The 20,884-nt window shown below is 35.4% G+C and overlaps 1 long non-coding RNA gene across 5 annotated transcripts; it reads right to left on the bottom strand.

Annotated features, from left to right (window-relative positions):
- Positions 1-5,507: 5,507 nt before the first annotated feature.
- On the bottom strand, positions 5,508-20,074 carry LOC139886642 (uncharacterized). 5 transcript variants are annotated; one of them, XR_011772535.1, is made up of 9 exons: positions 19,795-20,074; positions 14,227-14,299; positions 13,307-13,458; positions 12,848-13,003; positions 12,520-12,644; positions 12,296-12,358; positions 6,583-6,693; positions 5,865-6,458; positions 5,508-5,767 (listed from the first exon to the last, which is right to left on the bottom strand). It is a non-coding gene; the product is annotated as an uncharacterized lncRNA (long non-coding RNA). The 5 variants fall into 5 exon arrangements; XR_011772533.1 differs by having other exon boundaries at positions 5,865-6,693; positions 12,233-12,358; XR_011772532.1 differs by having other exon boundaries at positions 5,865-6,693.
- Positions 20,075-20,884: the final 810 nt, after the last annotated feature.

Below are 20,884 nucleotides of genomic sequence, written 5' to 3'. Positions count from 1 at the left end.
TTTTTAATATTTAAAATATTATTATTATTAATATATTTATATTTAGAAATTATTAATATTAATGATATATATAAAATCATCCATACGGATTCCATATTCTGTTGCAAATCACTTTCAACTTTTTATAATTTTGTTCTTGTCTGAATTTGTTAAATATCAATATCTGATACTCGTACGAATCAGTTATATATTATTATGTGTTTGAACTTTATTTATCTGATTGAAATTCATGTCTGCAATCTGTTAGAAGTCGATCTCAATCAAACTACAAAACAAAATGTTAAACGAATCTTGTAGCTGTATTAAAGCTCCCTTTCCACTTCATATAATTTTCTACTGATTGCAATTCAAGAACGAAGAACCAAAAGAATCAGAAAAAGGATCAATTATGTTTCACGTTCCAATCAAGCTTTATATTTTATTTTTATTTCTATCCTTCTTTCTCTGATTATAGATTCCTGGTCGACCATCATCACTAGATAACAAACTATTATACTGCTTCCAATATTCGATTCACAAGATATTATATATTGCATTGGTTTACTACAACTCGGAAAGAAAAGAAGAAAGGAAAATCATTCAATACCTTATTACTTTTATCACTTACAATTACTATCGCTCTTCTTCTGCTCAAGATTTTTTGTCGATTTCAATTTCATTATAAAACAAATTTGGATAGAAATCGGTAACAGGAAAATGTACGATTTTGTTACAGGTCATGATCTGACTTATTTTTTTTCTTGTTTTCTTCTTCTTGTTTGAAGAACCCTGTCTGCTTTCTGTTACAAGTCGACTTCACGAATCAATTATGATTGAATTTAGCTATTACATCATGTACTCGATCACATTATATATAGAACCTCCTGTAATTTGTGAAAGAAGAAAGGGAGAACAGAAAGAAACCCAGCACCACTAAACCACTTTGATTTTTATTACTACCATTCGAAGCATTATGAAACCCATGCACACTCCACAATCGTTCCTGTTCTTCCTCAACCACGATCAAACCACCTCCCCTCTCTGCATATATGTATGCACCAGATTACCATTTAACTTTCAAACTATTTTTCTTTACAATCAACCACCGAGAGCCATAATGAGAAACCATCATCAAATCATCTTGAACTGCTGCTAACCGTTACTGTTTAACTACTACGGTGTTACTTCTTTTCGTGATCATACACCACCAATCACCACCACTCCCGACTACTACTCATGACCACCATGAAGAACCACCCTCATCAAGAACAATCACCTAAAAAAAAGCTATTGTCTTGCTTCTGATTCTATTCTTCGATCAACAAAACACCATCTCCTTCTTTCTTTCTTCACCTTCTTAGTAAAAATTGTCACTATCATCCATATTATCACCAACTTCGATCATTGTTGCTGCCATTTCTTCTTGTTTCAAATAAGATTACCAAACCCCAACCCATTCACTCATGAAGCTGCGTATATTTTTTTTTCTTCCAAACGTTTACAGGGAAATAAATATAAAGATAAGGTTGAAAGCCTATTAAAGGCAAGGTGAATGCTTTATTTCTCTTGTGGCTGACAACTCGACCTCCTCACTCGATTTTTTATTTAAAAGTTGATGTTACGGGGTATTATTTAATTTAGTACTGTGGGTACCGAATTTTCTAGCAATTATGATAATGGAATATGGAAACATGACGTGGGGATGAATATGATATATGATATCACGATGTATACAGTGGTGGACCGAAAGCCTTAGGGTTACTTGGATTAAATACTTGTTGGACTAGATGATGATATGTTGTTGTTCCTGTTTTCCAGTCTAGCACATCTGTTTCTTTTTTTCTTTTTTTTTTTAACTGGGTTCGAAGATCACCCAATCCAGTTATGGATTCTTTTTTTTTTGTTTTGGCCGAGCACTTAAGATTTTAATTGGCAACTTTTGCTTATTGTGGCCAACAAGAAGTAATCAAGTAAACCCCACCACTCATGTTTAATTGTTATGTTGAAGATAAGATGGATGAAGACTATCTGCCATTCTATATTTTTTTTTCTCCTTCGAAGTCTGCTACAAAGGCAGCCGTTATTGCTGCACTTTTTCTATCCAGCGAAAACACAAAATGTTATATGGGCTTGTTAATTGTTGGGCCATGTTTGTTGAACGTGTTGGGCCGAGATCCTTTGTGTGGATAGGCCAACGGGTGTAATAACAAATAAATAAGGGACGATGATGTTAAGAATAATGATGATGTTTGTGATAACAGATAAATTGGTTTAAATAAATTTATAGAAGAATAAAAACAGAAAAGCAAGGATAGAGGGACAATTAGAGTGGTTGTTGTGTTATCGAGAGGTCTCGGGTTCGAGCCCGGGCATAGGCATTATTTTTTTGGAACTTTTTCTTGAGGTAGTTTTACTTATTATTATTATTATTTTTATTATTAAAATAGGTATTAACATATAACATTTTACTTATTAGTATTATCATTATTATTAGTATTATAAGTATTTTCATTTTTATTAGCAATATTATTATTTTTAAAATTTTTATCTTTTATTATTATTGTTATTATTATCATAATTATTATTATTAGTATTAGTATTATTATTATTATCATAAAAAGATACAACTTCTTACTTACTATTTATTAATATTATTTTATCAAATAACTATTAGTTATATAAAACTATACTTAACACATAAAACATAACTATATTTTTTATACATAAAATGAATATATTTATGAAACACATAAGTTATTAATATAAAGATGATATCACTAATAAATATAAATGAATTTATTCAATTTCAATTATATGTGTTAATATATATATAAATGATATAGGTTCGTGAATCCGAGGCCAACCTTGCATTGTTCAGTATCGTCGTATGCATATTTTTACTACAAAATATCGTATCGTGAGTTCATTTGATTCCCTTTTACTCTTTATATTTTTGGGACTGAGAATACATGCGATGTTTTTACAACTGCTTTATTAAATGCTTTTGAAATATATTTTTAACTGAGAATACATGAAATGCTTTTATAAATATTTGACGAGATAGACACACGCAAAACATTCCTCGAATGAATTATTATGCAGACAGATGTTCTGTGGATTATTATTGAATTATGTGGACATAATAATTGCCACCAATTGATGTAAAAATTTTTCCCCTGATTATCATTGCTTGGTAACCTAAGAATTAGAATCGGGTATGGCCCTAATTCACGCAAATCCTAAAGGTAGCTACTGGGTTTAACACCCTCACCCAGAATGTTCACTAGACGGAAGAGCTAGTGGGCGTGGTGTTTAGTACTTCGAAGTTTATATATTTATACAGACGAGATGTTCTGTTTTGGGGATATTATTGATGCGCATTATATGTTAAGGTCGGTTACCATGTTCAGCAATGAAATCAAATTGAATGTTATGTATCGAGAGAATGATTTTTATACACAGGTTATGTGTATTATTTTTGTGCACGAGATATGTGTACGGTTTATTTAAAAATCGCGAGGCAACCTACGGGGGAGAAAAGGATACGAACCCACTCTGCTAAGCATTATGAAAAATGGTTTTGTACATGAGATAGGTGTACTGTATTTAAATCTTGTGGTCTATCAAAATTATGAATTTTATTGTTTATGATAAACCTATGAACTCACCAACCTTTTGGTTGACACTTTTAAAACATGTTTATTCTCAGGTCTGAAAGAAATCTTCCGCTGTGCATTTGCTCATTTTAAAGATATTACATGAAGTCGTTCATGGCATATAGAGGTCAGTACCTCGCAATGGGACCAGCTGTTGAAGACTTCGTCCAGGTGGATTAGGACGGGTCGCTACAGGGATAGTACAAATTCTAGTAATTGCCTATAAATACTTCCATGCACTCCTCATTATAGGATACTCACTAACACGCCTTTCTCACTCTCTATTCGACTTTGTATACAACTCACTCGGGTTCCCTACCGAGTCGAGACCTCATAGACTGATATTAAGCCACCTTGCGATTTCCAGATCCCTAATCCGGGTCTCTGCACCTAAACCGGAAAGTAAACAATCAATTCCCAAACATTCCCCCACTCTTTGCACTCAAACCAACTGGCTACAGTTCACCATAACCAATAATAAGATTACATTCGATCAAATGACAAACTATTAAGTTAACGTGATAATTTACTAAACATATGATCTATTTTAAAAGAAACATGTGACCACAAATCTTTTTTCTGTGGCAAAAAATTAAAAACTTATAACGAATTTTTATCTCGGAAAGAGAAAAGAAAACCGAGATACAACAAGACAAACCACGGACGAGGCTCGAAAGCAGTAAAATATCCCCACTACTGATACCGACCTAAAGGTAACTAAACCCGAGTCTCGCCATAAACAAAAGAAAAAAAACGACCTACAATCATAAGACATGAATAAGAAACTAACCAAACCAAGACCAAAATAATTAATGCATAATCCAAATGAAGACAAATAGGTGCCCATTTTGTTGGTGATTTTAGTGTCATCTAACAATCATTTTAGGTAATTGGGGTTTTATTTGAAAGTGAAAGCTATATAGTTATACTTAATGACGGGTTTGGAAATTGCGGAATGCACGCCGTAAGAGTTGATTGGACACTATCGCGAAAATAGCGGGGTCAAGGGGGTTGCGCCCCCTTGCGGGGTCGAAGGGGCAGCGCCCTGGCTGGGTCCCGCTCCCAGGTGAGCGGGCAGGGTTCCAAAAGGCACTATTTTCTTTATCGAAAAGTTGCCTTCCAACAGATATTCCCGCCTAAAGTCATGTATGTTGATTTAACAGATATTCCCGCCTAAATGAAGGATTGTAACCTTTCATTGCACCATTTAACATTTAACTGTTTAATAGGTTTGTTTTCCATCCAGAAAACTGTATATCACTTTCATTCACGGAAAATAAAAGAAAATACTCCGATATTGATTTGATTTCTTCTTGCTTGGAAACGAATTGTAATCTTGTCTTATCCCAATTAGGATTTGTTGTAACCCGAGGCTTGATAGGGTGGGAATACTTAATTGCGAAAGTGTTTCACATGATTCAACATCAATCCAGATTATTATTATTCTATACCCTATTTGATAACACGTTTTTAGTTTGATAACAGTACAACATACAATTAATCACAGCCTAATTAATTAAGTTTGTGACATATTAATCATTGGAAATAATGATCCATCAATCTTCTTTTTCTGCTTTCATTCTCTGATCTGTTCTTCCCACCTCAACCAAACCTTTGCTTCTTCAGATTACATATTCAATACGCTATTGTATTGTACGTTATCAGTGTGGTTGTATCATGATTATGATTGTATATATCATGGAGTACGTTGTCAATCTCATTTTTTATTTCTGATCAAGATTATATTTGAAGCAATCGATTTCTTAATCATACGTTTGAATGCAGGATTCTCATGAGATTGCATCATTAAAAAAAGTAACTACAAGAGAGGAAGAATATTGATTTTTGTGGCATGATCATGCCGTGTTGGTGTTGTAGGAAGAAGAAACATTACAAGGACAATAAACATGAAACCACAAACAACAACAATTGTAATACAGCTCCTCATGCACCAATATATCGTGTTATATATCTATATGACTATATATACTCATATATCATTACGTACATTATTTACAAACTTTTTGAAGCAAAAAACGCAGAAACAATGTAGGTAGTATGAGAGCGCCAAGGCCTGGTGGAGCTACAAAAAGTGGGGTCCCACAGAAACGCTTGACGATTGAAGTACCATCCTTGTCGTTAGATAAACAAAATAAAATAACACATAAGTTTGGTTCGAAATGGAAAGCTAAACAGTGGGGAGGAAGTTATTATAAAGAAGTTGGATACCTGCTCTATACAAGATTCCGAATCTGATTTTAAGGAAAAGGTGAGAACATCGTTTTTGTATTAGTTGCTGAACTGATTAATAAGCACCGTTTAGTTTACTGCTCGACATAATTGCAGTTATCCATGGTTTCAAGATGTAAGAATCGAGTATTTTTCTCAATTGTGCGATTATTGTTTGGATAAAAAAAATCGAATCTTAGTATATGAATATGCAACTATGGGTTGTTTGCATCAGATATTACATGGCAAGTAACCAAGCAAGACCTTTTTTCTACTTTCTTTTTTTGTACTATAATTTAACATGGTTTTATGGTTCGGGTTCGGTAGAAAGGGTGGTGGTGATAACGATGAACGTGGTGTAGTTCTGAATTGGGCTCAGAGTTAAAATCGTGTATGATGCAGCAAGAGGACTTGAATATCTACATGAGAAGGTGAATCCACCAATAGTTCATTGCGATTTAAGGTCAAGCAATGTTCTTGTGTTTGATGATTTTGAAACAAAAATAGCGATTTCAGCTTTAGCAGTTTGTCTTCTGACACCGCAGCTGGCCTGCAGTCAACTAGAGTGTTTGGGAACTTTCGGCAACCATGCTCCTGAGTAAGTCAAACTATTAAATTGTCCAAGTTTGTTGAAAATGTATGTTGATATATAATACAAAATTATATTAAAATTTTGAGAGCGGATATGCAATGGTAGGACAGGAAGAGCAACGTGTACAGTTTTGGGGTTGTTCTTTTAGAACTTTTGACAGGACGAAAACCAGATCACACAATGCCTAAAGGACAACAAAGTCTTGTTACATGGGTGAGTCCATAACTTCCATTTTTACTGCAAGATATAAAAAAAAAGGTTTCTAGAGGGAGTTATAAACTAAAAACCAACAAGACCATCAGGAAAAAAAAAAAAAAAAATATATATATATATATATATATATATATATATATATATATTGGTAGGATCAAGAGGGAAGTAACCATTCGGGGGGAAGCAAAAACTTTTTTTTTTTTTTTCGTTTTCTGAAAAAACTTTGTTCACGAACATTATAGATGAGATGAAAATATGAACATTTAGTAGAGACACTTTGTGATAAATGTTTTTATTTTGGCGGGAAAAACGCTCGAAGAAGTAATATATAAATTATCGTGTTTTTCGAGCGTATTTTGAGGTTTTAGCTATTGGGGTTTAGATATTAGGGTTTAGATATTAGGGTTTAGAAAATTAGGGTTTAGGGTTTAGATTTAGGGTTTAGATTTAGGATTTAGATTGAGTTTTTAACACGAACGGTTTAGAGTTTATGGTTTAGGGTTTAGGGTTTGGTGTTTTGGGTTTATAGAATAAACCCAAAACACCAAACCCTAAACTGGGCTAAATTTTACTTCACAAAACATGAAAAAAAAGCGTTCATATTCTTCACGAACAATATTATCTTGAATGTTATTTTTGTCGTTCGTTTTTTCGCCTAAATAATAACATTCATCACGAAGTGTCTCTTCTAAATGTTCATATTTTCGTGTGATCTTGATGCCGGAAAAAAAAAATTTCAAAAAAAACGAAAAAAAAAAATTTTTGCTTCACCCCGCTTCCCCCCGATTGGTTACTTCCCCATTGATCCTGCCCCTATAAAAAAAAGTTTTTGCTTCCCCCGAATGGTTACTTCCCTCTTGATCCTAGCACTATATATATATATATATATATATATATATATATATATATATATATATATATATATATATATATATATATATATATATATATATATATAGTTTATGCTCAAATGGCTAATGATCTGCTCAGGCAACTCCAAGATTGAGCGAGGACAAAGTAAAACAATGTGTTGATCCCAAGTTAAACAACGATTACCCTCCAAAAGCAGCTGTTAAGGTCGATAATGATACGCATAATGATCTGTCTCAAAAACAGGCAAGCATCTCGGCAAAGATCCTACCCGGCACCGCGCGTCCCGGAATACGGACCCTTCCCGGCATCCATCCGACGTCATCTCAGCAACTTTACCACGGCGGGCGAATGGCTAGACTGAGAACCCGGATGACATACACATAACCGACATCATATAGCCAGTCATGAAGGTTATAACCGTGAAGAAACACTTGGAATAAATAGAAAGCAAAACCTCCCCGGCTAGACTGAGAGCACCGCGATGCCTTAACCGGAACCGACATGCTGCTGGTACCGTTACCACTTCTCGGTTCTGCATTTCAACTCGGCATAATGATACCCTCCCGGGATAAGCACGTCGTCCCGGAGAATGTGCACTGTCCCGGAACAGATACTCTGTCCCGGAACAAGCATGCAAGCAAGTTGCATGCCACGTCAGCCCACGAATCTAGAAAATTTTGTTAGGATCTGTTCGATTATTCCCACCGGTGGAGCCACCTCAACCTCAAAAACAATCAATCGATCACATTCACTCCGGTGACGCGTCGGGAGACGAGATGAATGTCTCCGACGACAACGAGGACACACACGAGGGATCAACACTCGGTGGAGATAGGTTGAAGCTCGACACTCTTGGTCTTAAAACTGGTGGTTCAAGCGGCATCGGATCGTCTCATAAAGACACCGACATGATCACCAAAATAATCTCATCCGACATCGAGAAACAAGTGATCGAAAAGCTAAAGTTCATGCTGAACGATAACAGTCTAGCAGAGAAGCAGCAATCGCAAACTCTAGACGTTCTGAAAACCAGCCCAATGTCAAACGTCTGTGTGGGAAGCGAGGGTGTCACCAAAGCTGCCGCGAACGCATGGCTGACCGAGCTCCTCGTGCAGGCTGCGCCGCCGGCATACAGACACTCCCTGTCGCAACCCGCCGTCCAGGGGACTGCACTCGAAAATCTGTTCGCCCTAATCACCGGTAACAAAGCAAAGCGACCGGTTGAGATGTCAGCTACTAGCCAGAAGCTGTGCGAACGAATCGCTAGCTTCATACTCCCTCCTAACATCGTCATACCGGTCACTTTGGGGGTGTACAATGGCAATACTGACCCGAACGATTTCCTGCAAATCTTTGAGGGCGCCATGAAAACCCAACATTGGAGTGATGAGGTAGCATGTCATCTCTTTCCGACTGAACTACAGTCGGCTGCCAGGGAGTGGTTCGCAAAATTACCACCTAACGGAATCACATGCTTCGCAGACTTGCGGGAAAAGTTTCTCATGCAATATCAGAACCTCCGTCGACACACGTATACACACCTGTATGCTCACAAAATCCCGATGTACAGGGGGGAGAAAATTGAAAGCTTCATCACGAGGTACATGCTGGAATGTCAAAAAATACCAGGACTCCCAGAAACACAACAGATTTTCGGAGTCATAACGTGCCTGGACAAAGACGCACACTCGTCGATTGTCTCTGAACTCCGATGGAACATCCCGGGTACATTTGCAGACGCTGTGATGGTAGCAACGCAATACCAACACTCTGGGAGGGAGAGACAGGCCGGGTATCATCGGGAAGAGAAGAGGAAAGAAGAAGTGACAACAGGCACCGTCATGACAGTAGCAGACGCAGTAAAAGCCATCACAAAAACCACAACAGCCACGGCAAAAGCCATAACAGCCATAGACATGACAGGAGCAGTCGAAAGCCATATGATAAAGGGTCCCTAATCGACAGCTTATCCAAAACTCCAAGGGAAATACTGTTAACAGAACCCGTAAAGGCAAAGTTTACCCCTCTGGCACCACTGGAAAAACGGGACGGTCAAAAGTCAGACAAGTATTGTGAGTTCCATGAAGACAATGGCCATGACACCGATGAATGCAAGGCGCTGATACGCGAAATCATCGGCAAAATCAAAGCAGGTGAACTCGATCACTTATTGTCAGGACGGAAGTTCAAAAAGGCTGATCCCAACAAAACATTTAGTTGGCAGAAGGAAGACGGTAAGAAACGTGAGAAGGCGAAAGATAAAGTTGTCATCAACATGATCAACGTCGAGAAGGACGTGTTTGTCCCGCAGAGTGTCATAACCCGTCCTAATCCACCTGGACGAAGTCATCAACATTTGGTCCCATCGCGAGGTGCAGACCTCTATGCCATGAATGACTCCAAGTAATATCTTTAAAATGAGCAAAATACACAGCGGAAGATTTCTTTCGTACCTGAGAATAAATATGCTTAAAAGTGTCAACCAAAAGGTTGGTGAGTTCATAGGTTTATCATAATCATTCATTTCCATAATTTTAATAGACCACAAGATTTCATTTTTCATAAATAACATTACACTCGCAAGTGTATAAAAATCATTCATATGGTCAACACCTGGTAACCGACCTTAACAAGATGCATATAGAATATCCCCAAAACAGAATCCTCTCGTCTGTATAATATAAACTCGAAGTACTAAAGCATACCATTTTCCAGTATGGGGGGAGTTAGTGCCCGTAGATCTACCTTTAAGATTCGCGTCAATTAGTGGCCATTATACCGGCTCCATACCATTTTCCAGCATGAAAGTTGTATAATAAACACTAATTCTTAGGTTACCAAGCTAAAAGGGGTGATATTCGGTCTAATAATTCAACCATATAATGTAGTTGTGAGTACTTGTGTCTATTTCGTAAAACAATTATAAAAACAGTGCATATATTCTCAGCACAAAAATATATATTTGAAAAGCATTTAAAAAGGGAGCAAATGAAACTCACAATACGATATTTTGTAGTAAAAATCTGCATACGACGATACTGAACAATGCAGGGTTGGCCTCGGATTCACGAACCTATATATATATATACATATATATATATATACATATATATATATATATGTATATATATATATATATGTATATATATATATATATATATATATTAACACATATAATTGAGGTCGAATAAATTTATGTATTATTATTACTATACTGTTATTTTAGTAATTCATATGTTTCATTATTAACTTAAATATATTTACGTTATATACTTTAAATAAATAATTTATAAAAATATAGTTTTATTAAGTATATATTTATATAACTAACTTTTATTGTATTAATAATAATAATAATACTAATAGTAATATTGATAGTAATAATAAGATAGCTGTAATAATATAATAATAATAATAATAATGGTAAAAGTAATAATATAAAAATGATAAAAATATTAATAATAATGTTAATACTAATAATAATGATGATAAAAAAATAATGAAAATGATAATTTTAATACTGATGAATCTGAATAGTAATGACTATAAAAATAATGATTTTATTAATAATAATAATACTAATATTTATTTTAGTAATTATAATGATAATAATTAATAATACTACTAATAATAATACTAATATTTATGATAATAATAAGAAATAAACTAATAATGATAAAACTAATAATAATGTTACTAAATATAATAATAATCATACTAATAATAATAACTAGCAACAGATTCGGCCGCGCGTTGCTGCGGCGCATTCATTACATGACTTTCGTAGCGTGTTGTGAAGGAGATGGTACACAAAGGAGAATCATGAATAAATATATATATATATATATATATATATATATATATATATATATATATATATATATATATATAGTGGTAGGATCAAGAGGGAAGTAACCATTCGGGGGGAAGCGGGGGAAAGCAAAAACTTTTTTTTTTTCGTTTTTTGAAAAAACTTTGTTCACGAACATTATAGATGAGATGAAAATATGAACATTTAGTAGAGACACTTTGTGATAAATGTTTTTTTTTTTTGCGGGAAAACGCTCGAAGAAGTAATATATAACAATTATCGTGTTTTTCGAGCGTATTTTGAGGTTTTAGCTATTGGGGTTTAGATATTAGGGTTTAATATTAGGATTTATAGGGTTTAGATATTAGGGTTTAGAAATTTAGGGTTTAGAGTTTAGATTTAGGGTTTAGATTTAGGATTTAGATTTGAGTTTTTAACACGGACGGTTTAGAGTTCAGGGTTTGGTGTTTTGGGTTTATGGAATAAACCCAAAACACCAAACACCAAACCCTAAACCCTAAACTCTAAATCGGGCTAAATTTTACTTCACAAAACATGAAAAAAAAACGTTCATATTCTTCACGAACAATATTATCTTGAATGTTATTTTTGTCGATCGTTTTCCCGCCTAAATAATAACATTCATCACGAAGTGTCTCTTCTAAATGTTCATATTTTTGTCTGATCTTGATGCCAAAAAAAAAAAATTTCAAAAAAAACGAAAAAAAAAAAAAAATTGCTTCCCCCCGCTTCCCCCCGATTGGTTACTTCCCCATTGATCCTGCCCCTATATATATATATATATATATATATATATATATATATATATATATATATATATATATATATATATATATATATATATATATATGCTCTTACGTAACATTAAACGTTTAGAATATAGGCAAATTGACTCGAGGTTTCTACTCCAACTATTCAAACCTTGAAACCTTCTGAAATTGCCACACCAAGATACGGATCATCTCAATCTTCGCTCAATTTACTCTATAAACAGCAATAATAAATTGTTTCATCAGCACAGCCTCAATAGTTTTGATCAAAATTAAAGTTTATGGTTTCGGAGATCGTTATAAGTTGCTCACACATGTATTTGTAGTTTAAAGTGTAGTAACTGTTTGTTACATATATGTATGAACAAAAGTTACCTCTGTAGTCTTTAACCCATCATGACGTAGCCGCTAGTATCTCTGGATTTTCCAATAATTCGTACATCTGGACATCAAAGTGTGTCGCGCACTCATTCCACAGAATAAGCTGGATCACGTTGTCGCTGCACATAGCATAAATCTGTTCGTTAGTGAAACCGGGAAATTGGTTTCCTGTTATAATATGAAATTACATTACATTTTAGGAATCGGAACCACTTCACATATGCTTTTTATAACATCTAATAAAACTAATAAAACTTTGCATAGAAGATCAAGCTAGGCTAGATTATTTTTCAACTAATAGGTGGCTTAAAAAATGACCAACCTGATGTTGTGTTCTGTTTGGGTCCCATAGTAGCGGCAACCTGCGTTTGATGGGGGCTGATCAATTTTTTCTTGCCCTCGGTACATGTCCGGTAATACCACTCTCTGTTGTTGTCTACTTGGCCAATTGGTCCTTCGTAATTGAATTTTTGTCGTGCTGCAAAGAAAGTTGTTGTTAGTGTCATGGGTAAACAAATGTATTTATGTTGTTAGTGTGATGACCCTATAATTTTCTGGGTTTCTGGCTCGGAGGTGCCAGTAGAAGTATATTTTTGACCATCTCCATATTTACTCAGTCACAAAAAATTCAAAGATCGCATAGTAAAGAGCAAGTCATCATCTACACGAATTATTATTATATTTTTTAACAAAAATTGTTTTTTGAAGATTCAAGATGACTAAACACTTAGCCACAAACACATAGTTAAACATTTATAATATAAAGTAAGAATACATAAACCTGTGCCTGGTGTATGCGTTTCACAATTGTCCATTAATGCTCCAGCAGCGCTACCATTTGACTGTAAAGAAGAACTTAGATAATTCTATAAGACTCTTTATCTTCTTTTTGCAATCAAAGATCCTTATCGACGAACCTGACATCATTTTATCCTATATTCACAAAGTACGCAAGACGTTTTGACAATTAATAATGTGTATGATCAATACATAAACAAAAAGAGATATCCTTACACCCAACTGCCTTTGACTTTGAAGTCAAAAACATCTTCATTTTACAATAACCCATGAACACATCAAGTGATGTCTTGAATTGGATGAATGCATATTGTAACAAAAGAAAAAAAAACACTCAAGCCAGGCTGACTACTAAAGCAGCTCTATTACACGTATATTCATCCAGAGTTAAATTGTGAATGAGCATTTGAAATGCAAATACTATACGGAACCTTCAATTCGTAAACCCATCACATAGTCATTAAGTTAAGCGAAACTTTAATGTTTCAAGATTTTAGTTTTTTAGTATAAAGTAATTATAAAGCTCATATTTCTGTTTACTATGTACATAATAATGTTGACTTTTTATCATTCAAAGTTGACAAATATTCACTCCTACTGAAACATATTCCTTTAAGCATTTCTTTTACCTGTTCTAACTGTCTCTAAAATGATCCACATAAATTGTATCTTAAGTAGTTAATTATGGTTCTCTGATGGTGGAAAATTCAGTGTCAAACCTCTGTATGATAATTTCTCAGATAAGTTTATAACAGTCACTTGTAACATGGGAGGAAAACATTAACCCACACTAAATTAAACTAACCGTTTGATATCAAAACAAAAACAAAGGATGAGTGTAGCGGAATTTACAGTAAACTGATACCCTGGATTCCAATTTACGACAATAATAGATATACTAACCTTAATAGATGGATTAGCAGTCTTTGAATGTACATGCCTCCATCATCTGTGAACTCCTTAAATAATGAGATACCTGATTTTGCTTGAAATGATGTCAACATGCTAATTGAAATTTAACATCTACAAACATCTAAACTCTCTGTAATTTCATCTCTCTTAATTGATACAAATTTACAAGATACAACGAGGATATTTATAGACCCGAGATACAAGACCTTACTGCCCAATAAATGCAGCAACCCAACTAACTACATTAATTGCACCGTCCCAACTAACTACATTAATTGCACCGACTACCTACTAACATTAAATGTGTATTCGTATGTCTTATGTATTGTAACACTCCCCCTCAAGCTGGAGCATAGATATTGATCATGCCCAGCTTGTCACAAAACTGACGGATACAATTTCTAGGTAATGCTTTGGTGAATAAGTCAGCCAACTGTTCATTACTTTTGATATGAGGTGTTTGAATAATTCCTTCTTCTAACTTTTCTCGAGTAAAATGACAGTCAACTTCAATATGTTTGGTCCTTTCATGGAAAACGGGGTTGCTTGCAATATGAATAGCTGCTTTGTTATCACACCACAGATTCATTGGTTCGGACTGAGCAAAACCAATCTCGCTAAGAAGGTTACGAACCCAAATAAGTTCACAAGTTGTCTGGGCCATGGCTCGATACTCAGATTCCGCACTTGAACAAGATACCACATTTTGTTTCTTACTTTTCCAAGATACAAGATTTCCTCCAACAAAGACACAATAACCAGTTGTAGAGCGTTTAGTTGCAGGATCACCATTATAATCAGCATCAGAAAATCCCTCAATAGTGTGATGACCATGATTCTGGTATAAAAGACCACGACCAGGTGTACCTTTTAAGTACTTTAAGATATGAGTGACAGCATCCCAATGTGAGGTTCTCGGAGATGACAAGAACTGACTAACAACACTCACCGGGAAAGCAATATCAGGACGGGTGAGTGTAAGATAATTTAGCTTGCCAACAATCCTTCTATATTTTTCTGGGTTCATAAGAAGTTCTCCTTCGTCAGTTTTTAACTTTATACTAGGTATCATTGGTGTTTCACAAGTTTTTGCATTAATCATCCCAGAATCACTGAGCACATCAAGGCAATACTTTCTCTGAGATAAGAAAATACCTCTTTTATTTCGAGAGACTTCAATACCGAGAAAATATTTCAAAGGACCAAGGTCCTTCGTTTGAAATTGAGTACTTAAGAATGTTTTTAACTTGTGAATTCCTTCTTTATCACTCCCAGTGATTACAATGTCATCCACATAAACAACAAGCAAGATGCACCCAGAGTTTGATGAAGCGAAGAATACGGAGTGATCATATGCACTTCTTCTTAGGCCAAAGTTTCTAACTACCGCATTGAATTTTCCGAACCAGGCACGAGGAGATTGCTTCAAACCGTAAATTGCTTTTCGTAATTTGCATACTTTACCAGACTCCCCCTGAGCAACAAACCCAGGTGGTTGCTCCATATAGACTTCTTCTTGCAAATTTCCATGTAAAAAGGCATTTTTCACATCAAGTTGGTGAAGTGTCCATTGATATGTAGCAGCTAAAGAAATAAATAATCTGATAGATGTGAGTTTAGCAACAGGAGAAAAGGTCTCAGAATAATCCACCCCATATGTTTGAGCATATCCCTTAGCAACTAAACGAGCTTTCAACCGTGCCAAAGAACCATCAGGATTAACCTTTACCGTGAAGACCCACTTACAACCAATTGCCTTTTTAGAAACAGGTAAGTTAACTAATGCCCAGGTGCCATTATGATCGAGTGCATTCATTTCCTCAATCATAGCAGCACGCCATCCAGAATGAGCCAAAGCTTCACCAACAGTTTTTGGAATGGAGACAGAGTCTAAAGTGGCAACAAAAGCACGAGAAGAGACGGACAATTTATCATAAGAGACAAAGGAAGCAATAGGATAAGTACACTTACGTTTACCTTTTCGAAGAGCAATCGGTATATCAGAATCAGAATCGGAAGATTGGGTATCATGAATATCACTAGAAACATTACTCGGTGACTCACCGGGAGGATCTACCGACGATGACTGTGGCTCAGGAGCGGGCACTGATGTAGGACGGGGTCGTCGACTGTATATATATTGAAAATGGTCAGTTTGTTCTGATGGTGTGGGCTCTGGTGTGGGATCTGGTGTATGATCTGGTGTGGGATCTGGTGTGGGAACTTCCATGCTATATCTCAATAAGTCATCACTCTCCTCATGATTGCGAGAAATGGTTGTAGGAAAGAATGGTAATTCTTCTTGAAATGTGACGTCTCTGGAAACAACATAGCGTTGGAGAGTTGGTGAAAAGCATCTATACCCTTTCTGAAGACGAGAGTATCCTAGAAAGACACACTTAATAGATTTAGGATCTAATTTGGTTAGGTGAGGTTGGGTGTCTCGAACAAAACAAGTGCTACCAAATATCTTAGGCTCGATTGGAAACAAGGATTTTGTAGGAAATAAAATACTATATGGAATATCACCATTAAGAACTTCAGACGGCATGCGATTTATAAGAAAGCACGCAGTTGATACGGCATCAGCCCAAAAGGTTTTGGAACATTCATTTGAAATAATAGTGCTCGGGCCACCTCAAGAAGGTGTCTATTTTTCCGTTCCGCAACCCCATTTTGTGCTGGTGTATCAACACATGATGACTCATGCAGGATACCTTCTTGTAGCATATATGATTTAAAAGACTCTGAGAGAAATTCTTTTGCGTTATCACTTCTCAGAGTTAGAACAGAAGTATGAAATTGTGTTTTTACTTCAGCAACAAAGGAACAAAAATGATTAAACACTTCCGAGCGACTTTTCATTAAATAAAGCCATGTAACACGAGAGTAGTCATCAATAAAAGTAACAAAATATTTAAAACCAGATTTTGATGTCACAGAACACGGACCCCAAACATCAGAATGTACTAATTCAAATGGGGACGCAGCCCGCTTATTGACTCTAGGACTTAAGTGGACTCGTTGATGCTTAGCGAACTGACAAGACTCACAATATAAAGAGGATAAACCGGAAAACTTAGAACATAGTTTCTTCAGATTCTGTAAAGAAGGATGACCTAACCGACAATGCATCATAAGAGGAGAGGATGACTTTGAGCAAACTAATGATCGGGGAATTTTTGTTGTAGTTTCAAGTATGTAAAGTCCATCAGATACCCGTCCTTTACCAATAATCTGTTTCGTCGAGAGATCCTGAAAGATACAAGAGTCAGGAAACAATAAGGCTACACAATTTAAGTCACGAGTAAGTTTGCTGACGGATAGTAGGTTAAATGAGAAATTAGGCAGACACAAAACGGATGATAAAGATATAGATGGGGTGAGGTTGATAGTGCCGGAACCAAGAACAGGGGAGGTGGTACCATTTGCAATTGTGACATACGATGAGTGTGTATTGAAGTCAGAGTAAAGATGGTTATTACCTGTCATATGATCTGAGGCACCAGAATCAATGACCCATTTGGAGGCTGATGATAAGAGACACGTGTCATTACCTGTTTCGGCAAAAGCAACGGTTGAAGTAGTAGGTTTCACAGATTCACCATTTGCAACAGTTGAAGATGCAGCATGTGCTGAAAGATTATTCCTCATATTTTGAGTTTGCAATTTCTTGCAAAATCGTTTAGTATGTCCAAGTTCATGACAATAAAAACACTCCACACCAGAATTAGTGGGTTCTTCCGTTGTTCTATCAGTATGGCCTCCTCTTGAACTTCCTCGATAACTTCCTCGATAACTTCCTCGATAGCCTCCACGAGACCTCCCTCCTCCTCTAAATCCTCCACGACTGACAAGAGCAGTGTTGTGCTCAGAAACTTAAGGTGTTTTAACATCCTCGTGACGGAGGACACGAGCAAATGTTTCTTGAAGAGAGGGAATTGTAGACTCGTTCAAAAACTGGGACTTAATAGCATCATGTTCTGGTCGTAAACCAGTTAGAAAGCTCATGACCGCTACTTGCTCACGTTGTGTCTGCATAGTCTTAATATCAGCACTCAAAGGCATCACAGAGTTAAACTCCTCATATGTTTTCTTAAATTCCATAACATAAGCCACTAAAGATCGATCGTGTTGTTCACCGCGATGAAAAGATTTGCACACATTAAATATTCTAGAGATATTGCTCTTTCCAGAATATAGAAAATCGAGATACTCCATAAGCTCTTTTACATACTCACAATGATTTACCAACGAAGTAACCGAAGATTCAATGGAATTCATAATTTGAAGAAAGATTCTGGCGTCATTTTGTAGGCACAGATCCCGTGTATCATCTTTAGGAGGTTCGGAAGTAAGATGAGAAGCTTTTCCCATGCTCCTAAGATATACACGGATTGTCTTACTCCATTCAAAGAAGTTAGACCCATTAAGTTTATTGTCGGTCAAACGGGCTGCAATAGGAATAGTCTCGCTTAAATTACCATCTATTTTCTTTTCATCGCTCATTTTTTTTTTTTTTTTTTTTAACATCTACAAACATCTAAACTCTCTGTAATTTCATCTCTCTTAATTGATACAAATTTACAAGATACAACGAGGATATTTATAGACCCGAGATACAAGACCTTACTGCCCAATAAATGCAGCAACCCAACTAACTACATTAATTGCACCGTCCCAACTAACTACATTAATTGCACCGACTACCTACTAACATTAAATGTGTATTCGTATGTCTTATGTATTGTAACACTAATAAAAAAACACTAAATCCTTTTTTGTAGGCTTTGTTCGAAGCAAATTAATTATTTATGATTCTAAAATCGTAGCCAGCAGCTTTATGCAAATAGCTACCAACGAAGTACAAAGCCTAAAAAATTATTGCCAAATTCTCCAAAGATAACCCATATTACCAATAACCACTCGGCACATATTTAGCATGTATGAACTTAGTAATTCAACTTTAATGATCATACGAAATTACCTAAACTAAAAGTTTGAAACTCTACCAAGCTGCAGTTCAAACATTTAGTAACCAACTAATCATTTTTCATTATGTTTACATATGTATTTGGTGAAAAAAGGCATTTTTTTTTTTTTTTTTGCAGAATCAATAAAGAATCATTAAACTAAAAACAAATTTGCATCAAATAAGTGACAAATTGGAGAAGCTAACCAATCCTAGTAAGCGAGGCTGTAATGCAAGAATAAGAAAGACGAAGAAATTACAAAATAGTAATCCGGACAAAGCGGAGCGAGAGAAATAGTTGTAGCATGTAAAACCAAGAAATAAACTAAGTTAACGATGACGATAACAATTACAATAAATTTCTTTAACAGTTATGTTTGTAAACTAACCGATAAGTATAAAGCAAATACCGAAACAAAAATTCACAAAAACAATGTAGGTCATATACCATATTTCATACCGAGTATCTCATATCTCATAAAACTGAAGAGAAATCGAAAAATGTACCAGAAAGATTCAAAATATTAAACTACGATATGCCCAGCACCTTTTTTTGTTATTGTTCTGAGAATTGAAAAAATGGTTACCTGAAACTCCAATTTTTGGGTTTTGGTAAAACAAAACCCTAGGTTTGTACAGTAGGTTTGAGCGGCGTTTTAGCTAGAGGAAGAAAGTGGGGTGTAGCAGCTGTCAGGGCGGGGTTTCGCCTAACGTCGTGGAGGTTGAGTTAGGCAGATGACTATGGGTAGGTTTTGGCTTTTTTGGGGAAGAAAGAGAAGAAGATCGTGGAAGGGAGAAGCTAAAAGCTTTTAAGAAGAACTGATTGTAGTTTTGGGAATTTTGATAAAGCCGACGAGACAAATCCAGTTGTGAGTTAGCATGTAGGGATAATAATAATAATAATTATAATTATAATTATAATTATAATGGGTAATAATAAGGATGATGAAAATTATACCATCCTAAATATCATCGTAATTCGATTAACATGTATATCGTCATCACTTTAATATCATCAACGTCACCTTCTTTCTTCATCAAACCTCGTTTCATAATCAATATCGTTTTAACTCGCCATTAACCTCTACCATCATCATACGGTTATCAACGTATCATGTATTACGTAACATGTATTATCTCATGTTACCCTCACATCATTCATCATTTAATATAATCATATCATCTAATCATCAACGACATCATAATCATCATCTTCCATGATCATTATATCGTTATCACCATTACTATATATTCATCATCACCATCTTATCTTCTCATCGTCATCATCACTGCAGCATCATTCATCTTCATAATCATCATCTAGACGTCATTTTAACAGTACATTTAAGCCAATTCTTAGCCCAATAACATAACCAAGGACATGGCCCAACAACAACTTATACTCACGGCCCAATATGCAAAAAGAATTCTGTGTTTGGCCTGGTACTATTCGAATGGCAGTGAGAGTATAACAGAAAAAAAAATTACGCGGCTATCATCAAATTACTGCCGTCATCATCATCGTTAGTCTTCATTTTAACACCACCATTATCATTTTCTTCATTGATTAATAGAAACAGAAGCAATGAGACAACGAATAACAATGATATAGCAGCAATAGTATCAATTACCAAATATCATATAATCATCATAATCATCTTCAAGATCATCTTAACA

The sequence above is a fragment of the Rutidosis leptorrhynchoides genome, chromosome 1 (assembly GCF_046630445.1).
Source record: "Rutidosis leptorrhynchoides isolate AG116_Rl617_1_P2 chromosome 1, CSIRO_AGI_Rlap_v1, whole genome shotgun sequence".
NCBI classification, from domain to species: Eukaryota; Viridiplantae; Streptophyta; class Magnoliopsida; order Asterales; family Asteraceae; genus Rutidosis; species Rutidosis leptorrhynchoides.
The sequence above is the reverse complement of the archived record's forward strand: the minus strand, read 5'-3'. Positions and strand labels throughout refer to the sequence as shown.